This window comes from Mastomys coucha, unplaced genomic scaffold, assembly GCF_008632895.1.
Source record: "Mastomys coucha isolate ucsf_1 unplaced genomic scaffold, UCSF_Mcou_1 pScaffold13, whole genome shotgun sequence".
NCBI classification, from domain to species: Eukaryota; Metazoa; Chordata; class Mammalia; order Rodentia; family Muridae; genus Mastomys; species Mastomys coucha.
In genome coordinates, this window is record NW_022196895.1 from 45,750,406 (window position 1) to 45,757,482 (window position 7,077).

At 40.3% G+C, this 7,077-nt stretch overlaps 1 long non-coding RNA gene across 2 annotated transcripts in view; it reads right to left on the reverse strand.

Moving 5' to 3' along the window:
- Positions 1 to 1,993: 1,993 nt before the first annotated feature.
- The window catches only part of LOC116087148, a 9,173-nt gene continuing 4,089 nt past the window's right edge, over positions 1,994 to 7,077 (reverse strand). Inside the window, exons 2-3 of one of the 2 annotated variants that reach the window (XR_004117266.1) lie at positions 3,622 to 3,731; positions 1,994 to 2,376 (exon numbers count right to left, since the gene is read on the reverse strand). This is a non-coding gene — a long non-coding RNA (uncharacterized LOC116087148). The remainder of the gene's footprint in view (positions 2,377 to 3,621; positions 3,732 to 7,077) is intronic. The other variant, XR_004117267.1, reaches the window with a different exon arrangement.

Genomic DNA, 7,077 nt, shown 5'->3' on the forward strand with positions numbered 1-7,077 from the left:
TTGGTCCTCTGACCTTTTTTTTCTCCTTCAACTCTAGCTCCACCTCTCTATTCCTGTCCAATCACAGTCCTGTCACTGCCCTAATGTGATTGGTCAGAGAAAATGCTACAGCACTCTCCTATCAACCATTAATTTAGAAATGTTCTACAGACATGCCTATAAGCAATCTGATGAAGGCATTTTCTCAATTGTGGTTCCTCTTCCCAGACAACCTTAGGTTTGTGATAAGTTGATAAATTCTTGACGTGGTCCATCACGATGTGAGGAATGCTACCTCCTGTCCCTGCTGCTATGCAGGAAGCTAGCCCAGCTGTCAAGCTTTTAGCTCTAGTCACCCTGAACCTTGAGCCAAAATAAACCCTTCCTCCTTTAATTAATAAAAAGTAACGAACACAATGTCCTTATCTTCTAATAACATCCATGCCTTCTACCAAAAAACGTGCATTCACTAAGGACTTCCTAAAATCCTAAATCCAATGCTTTCCTCTTGGATTTTAATTCTTTGTATTACCTGGAGTACCATCCTGCTTCTTTTACCAATGGAAAGGCAAAGTGTTTCTTTACAACCTCCTTCTGGCCCCCACATTCACTGAATGACATGAAGGTAGTTACATCTTCTCACTAACTCACACTACAGGAGCATCACTACATTTACTTCTTAGTTCTCCCTGATCTGCTTTCTTTACCCTCTTCCTTGTGAAACCTTCCTGAGACTGAACTCTTGGCACAGGGACTGTATGCCAGGTTTCTATTGGTAGGACTGATATAGTTCCTGAGCTTCAGTCCCAGCTCTTCAAACATCATCTGTAATTACTTCAAATTCACAAACTGAAATTATGCTTAGTCTCCCTCACCAAAATGGCTCATCCTGCTATTTTCTTCCTATTTTTATTACATTAGTAAAATAACATTTCCTTAGACATCCAACCCTCTAATCAGTGGCTTATCTCAATTCCTACTCTTCTAAGAGGAACCTTCAAAACATGTTCCCTCATTCTATCCAGAGCAGAACTTCTCTACAGGGAATATTAAGTAAACATGTATACCATGGCAGGCATCAAATTGTGTAATCTATACCAGAAAATAGAAATATGTAAACATACCATTTTATTTTTGAAAAGTATAAGCTATAGGGCAAGATTTGTTTTGAGAAAAATGTATGTAACATTTTGTATAATAAAAGATGATATTTATCTACTGCTAGATTTTAAGGATTCTGAAATCGTACAGCCACAATAGATCTAACTGAGTTCCAGCATTTGGAAGGCAGAGGCAGGCAGATCTATGAGTTCGAGGCCAGTCTGATCTACAAAGTGAGTTTCAGGACATCCAGGGCTACAAAGAAAAACTCTGTCTGGAAAGCAAAGCAAAAGTCTGATTGCCTGCAATGTGCAGTAATAGTAACAACATAAATACATAAATAAATAAGCAAATAATACACATTTTAAAAACTACCATGATTTTTAACAACTTAATTTCTGTCTTATGAAGGTTGTGTTTTCTTGAAAAAATAGAACGAACATGCTAGATGAAAGATAAGCCATTCATCCATCTGACTCTGCTTTCTCTTCGTTTAGGACTTGTCCTGGTTGGTTTTGTGTGCCAACTTGACACAGGCTGGAGTTATCACAGAGAAGGGAGCTTCAGTTGGGGAAGTGCCTCCATGAGGACCTAGCTGTGGGGCATTTTCTCAATTAGTAACCAAGGGGGTAGGGCCCCTTGTGGGTGGTGCCATCCCTGGGCTGGAAGTCTTGGGTTCTATAAGAGAGCAGGCTGAGCAAGCCAGGGGAAGCAAGCCAGTAAGGAACATCACTCCATGGCCTCTACATCAGCTCCTGCTTCCTGACCTGCTTGAGTTCCTGTCCTGACTTCCTTTGGTGATGAACAGCAATGTGGAAGTAAGCTGAATAAACCCTTTCCTCCCCAACTTGCTTCTTGGTCATGATATTTGTGCAGGAATAGAAACCCTGACTAAGACAGGACTCTAGCAAGATGTTTTTCTGTGGAATTCTCTCAATTCCATACTTTTATTTTTTAAAAATATGACCAGCAGGAGTTGGAGTTTATTGTTGTTATGTTACATGTAAAGTATCTGAACAAATGATATTCTTTCCTTCCTAGAATTCCTGAAAGCCTTCTCAGGGCTGATTCACACACTAGTATTTTCCAAAGGTGCAGACAACAGAAACTCTTATGCAAGAAGAAGTGAATTCAAACCAGCATGCATTTGGGTGGGATAACTGTGGGTAGCCTTGGACCATCTGGTCAGGTGAGGTTGTCATGACTTATTTGTACTTCTTTATCCTCTTAAAATTGGAGTTCAGTTCAGCTTTCTGAACTATCCAGTTGCCATCTGTGTCTAGGAAGCTTTCAAAGCTGGAAAAAAAAAAAAAACAAAACCCAATAAGGTGGAGATGAATTCTGATGGGTGATAGCTGGGGTTTCAACTCTGAACTGATTATTGTGAAGAGGGGACCTGGAATAAGGCAGGGTGGACTATTAGTCAGAGTCTGTGCTTTGTTGTTAGACAGCCTGGGTGAACTTGCGTGGTCCTAGGAAATGAGTCCTATTTGCTGTTTGAGTTTCATTATCCGTAACCTGGGGGTTATATTGTGGGGACTATAGTCTATGCGCAAACACGGAATGATCCCAGAGCAAGTGTGAGGGCTACTTTCATGTCAACTTGACACAACCTAGAGTCATCTGAGATGAGAGAACCTCACCTAAGACAATTCCTTCATAAGATGGTACTAAAGGCAGGCAAATCTGTAAGGCATTTTTATAACAATGATCAGTGGAGGAAGGTACATTGTGGGTGATACCATCCCTGGGTAGTGTGTTGCAGGATAACTGATCACACTGTGAACCCTGATATTTTGTTATTAGCTGGAAAAAAACTGTTTTTGTTTGTTTTTTTATTTTAGCGCACACCAAGAGCTTTCTACTTGAATATTGTACATAGGATTAAATAAAGTCAGCCACAGGTCAAGGGGTAGAGCAAGTCAAGAGTTGACAGGAAGTGAACATAGGATTAAGAAAAACCCGGGGCTGGTGAGATGGCTCAGCGGGTAAGAACACTGACTGCTCTTCCAAAAGTCATGAGTTCGGATCCCAGCAACCACATGATGGCTCACAACCATCTGTAATGGGAGCTGATGCCCTCTTCTGGTGGAGTTCAATTCCCAGCAGCCACACACATGATGGCTCACAGCCATCTGTACAGCCACAGTGTACTCATACACATAAATAAAATAAAATAAAATAAATCTTTAAAAAAATGTACAAAAAAAAAAAAAGACTGAATGGAGTGGTGTGCATCTGCAGTCCCAGTTCATCTGTGGTAAGCTGAGGGGCAGGAGGCAGAGACAGATGAAGCTAACAGACTAGCCAAGCTGGAGTTCATAAAACAGAATTAATGAGACCCTGTCTCAACGAAGAACTGACTCTGGAAAGTTGTTCCCCACCCTCCACTTGTGTTCTGTGACATTTATGTACCTGCACTTACACATACATATACACAGAGAGAGAGAGAGACACACACACACACACACACACACACAAGCAAATTTAGACTAGGTAGAATTGGCATTGTAAAGGTAATATAATTAAACTTCAGAGAACTCAGAAGTCTGTCATGGTGATACAGGACTGTAACACAGACATCAGCAGGCTTGGGAGGCCCAGGCAGTGTGCTGGTTAGTTCTTGTCAACTTGCCATAAAGTAGAGTCACCTAGGAAGAAGAAACCTCATCTGAGAAAATGCCTCCATCAGACTGGCCTGTAGGCACTTTTATTATTATTAATGACTGATGTGGGAAGACCTAGCCCACTGCGGATGGTGCCATCCTTGGGGTGGTAGGCCTGGTTTGTGTAAGAAAGATGGTCAAGCAAAAAGAAGGCAGGTCAGTAAGCGGCATTCCCCTGTGGTGTCTGCTTTAGTTGCTGCCTTGCATCCCTGCCTGGCCTTCCCTTTAGGAGGGACTGACTACATAACTGGTAAGGCAAATAAACTGTATTCCCCCCCAACCCGAATAGGTTTTGGTCAGTATTTTAGTTCAGCAACAGAAAAGCACACTAGAACCAGCAGAAACATCATGACTTTGAGGCTTTGGTCTACAGAGAAAGACCCTGACTCTAAAAAAATATAAAAGAAATGAAAAGTAATAAAGTGTAAGTTGAGAATGAGAATCTTAAAACAAGATTATTAAGTGTTTCAAAATGGAAGGTGAAAAAGTGGTTCTCAGAAAATAAGAGAATTACTTGAAAATAGCAAAACATACATTTGTTTTTATTTTTTATTTTTATTTTTGTTGTTGTTTTGACAGGACCTCATTATGTAGCCCTTGCTACCCTGGAACTCACTATGTAGACTAGGCTGGCTTCACACTCCCAATTATCTACCTGACTATGCTTCCCAAATTCTGAGATTAAGTGGGGGATGCCGCCATATCTAGTTATTCTTATGCTTTTAAAGGTGTACGTTCATTGTTAAGAAAATGAAGAGGTTAAGAATTACAAACAAGGCCAGGCAGTGGTGGCACACGCCTTTAATCCCAGCACTTGGGAGGAAGAGGCAGGCAGATTTCTGAGTTCGAGGCCAGCCTGGTCTACAGAGTGAATTCCAGGACAGTCGGAGCTACACAGAGAAACCGTGTCTCAAAAAACAGTTAAAAAAAAAAAATTACAAACAATAGAAATCTCACTACTCAAAGGAAAGTATTATGTTCTTTTCTGGTATGGTATGCACATTTTTTAACTGAAGGGAGGATTATACAGAATATTCTATTTTTAATTAAAATTTTAGTGTACAATATGATGGGTCTACTTATATGTTATAAATATGTGTATATGATTCCACACATGTATACACACACACACACACACACACACACACACACACACACACACACACACACACAAAACCAAGTCCTCGTTTCATTCTTTACTGTGAATCTTTATCTCACTGACTTCTGTCCTGGCCGTTATGACTGCTTTCTAGCTATGGGCTGCTCTGGTGTCTTGCTTGTTTTTGTAGGGTTCCTGCTCTGGTGTCTTGCTTGTGTTTGTAGGGTTCCTGCTAATTGTGATGAGACACCATAACCAAAAGTGACGTGTGGAGGAAAGGGTTTACTTCACTTACACTTTCCATATCAGAGCTCATCATGAGAAACAGGCAGGGCAGAGACTCAAACAGGCCAAGAACCTGGAGGTAGGTGGCAATGGCCCTGGCTTGTTCCTTATGCTTGCTCAACCTGCCCTTTTATAGAACCCAGGGCTACCAGTGTTTTTTTTTTTTTTTTTTTTTTTTAAAAAAAACCAAAAATCTCAGTCGTTCAATTTTACCGACAAAGACTCAGGAGCCAGGTGCCAGGTGCCAGGGGAAAAGCCTGGTAGCTCAGAGAGGCAGAGAAAACACCTAGCTGACTGTCCTTCTCAGCCAACGTCCCACCAGGAATTTCTCTTTCTTACACGGTCTCAAACAACTTTGAAACTCAACGTTTCTTCTTCTACTTCCTGTGTGTCACTCTATCTGTCCCCTTACTAAGTCCCTCTTACTCTCTACAGTTTTTCTTTCTTTTTTTTTTTTTAAGCTTTATTTATTATTTTTATGTAAGTACAGTGTAGCTTACTAACTTTTGCATGAATCTTGGGGATTTCAATTCACTTCCTCATGCTTGCCCATTGGGTACTGTACCAACTGCGCCATCTTCCCACACTAGCGGTTTGACTTTTATCGATTTTGCTGGCAGCAGCAATGAGAAATGTACAGAATTAAAAAAAAAAACCAAAAAAACAAAAAAACAAAAAAAACAAGTTCAAGACTTCCCTTTTTAGAACTATCTTCCTGTTTTATTTCTTGGAAAATAAAGAGGAAAACAATACGATGTCATGCAGCACATGAGAAAAGGACAGAATTACACAATTCCACCGCACTAGAGGATAATCGGATTAACACTTATCTTTGACTATTCACGTTAGAAGGTGGATCTGTGACCTTTGAGCAGAAGGAAGGTAGAGAAAGCAAGATGGGAGCAGGCAGTGCTGTGCCCTAAACAAGAGGGGGAGAGGGAGGAGGAGGTGCAAGGGGACAATCTACCTCCCCCACTCCCACAAGATGAGAGTTACATGGAAGTTATGGGAGCCAGGACTAGACTCATGATCGAACAGAGAGCCACATTAAAACAAGTTGTATGCTAGGACATGGTCTACGAGAGTTAGCAGCTTGCAGGCATTAAAGAAAAACAACATGGGAGGGAGAGCAAGATGGCTTAGTAGGTATGGGGCTTGCAACCAAGTCTAAAGATGAGTTCAGTCCCCAGGTCTTACATGGAAAAAAGGAGAGACTCAACTCTTGCAATTTGTCCTCTGATTTCTATGTATATACTGTCATCCCCTCTCCCATACACACAGTAAACAAACATGTTTGAGGAAAAAAAACCACAAAGAGATCTATTGTTATAGACTATGCTTGTATAAAGACCTGGCCAAAGATAAAAATGAAGTCAATCATGCTAACATTCCCCAAGCTGAAACTAAGCTATTCATCTGATCTGAGAGATAAGCATTAGGAAAAGAGACAGCTTTTTAAAACAGGTATATTTTTAATACAAAGAAAGTTACCTGCAATAATCTGATGTTACTTAGTAGATTAATTTTACTACTGTCCTATCTCCTTTTCTTTATCTATAAGAAAATAAACTGTGAAATGACCAATTTTGTTTTTAGATTTTGTGTCTATATTTTAATATTAACCTCATTTTTTGGTATCATAACAAACTTTCTCTCTCTCTTTTTTAAGATAGGGTTTCTCTATGTAGCCTTGGCTATTCTGGAACTCAATCTGGACCATGGACTCACAGAGTATGAATGACAACATAAAAATGACTATACATAACTATGTTTTGATAATGTTAATGCACATAACTTTCAGACTTTTTCTTTTTCCTTCTTTCCTTCCCTCTCTATCAGTCACTTCCTCACAACCCCAATCCTCTCTATCTGTTTCTCTCTGTGTGTCTGTCTCTGTCTGTCTGTCTGTCTGTCTGTCTGTCTCTCTCTCTCTCTCTCTCTCTCATG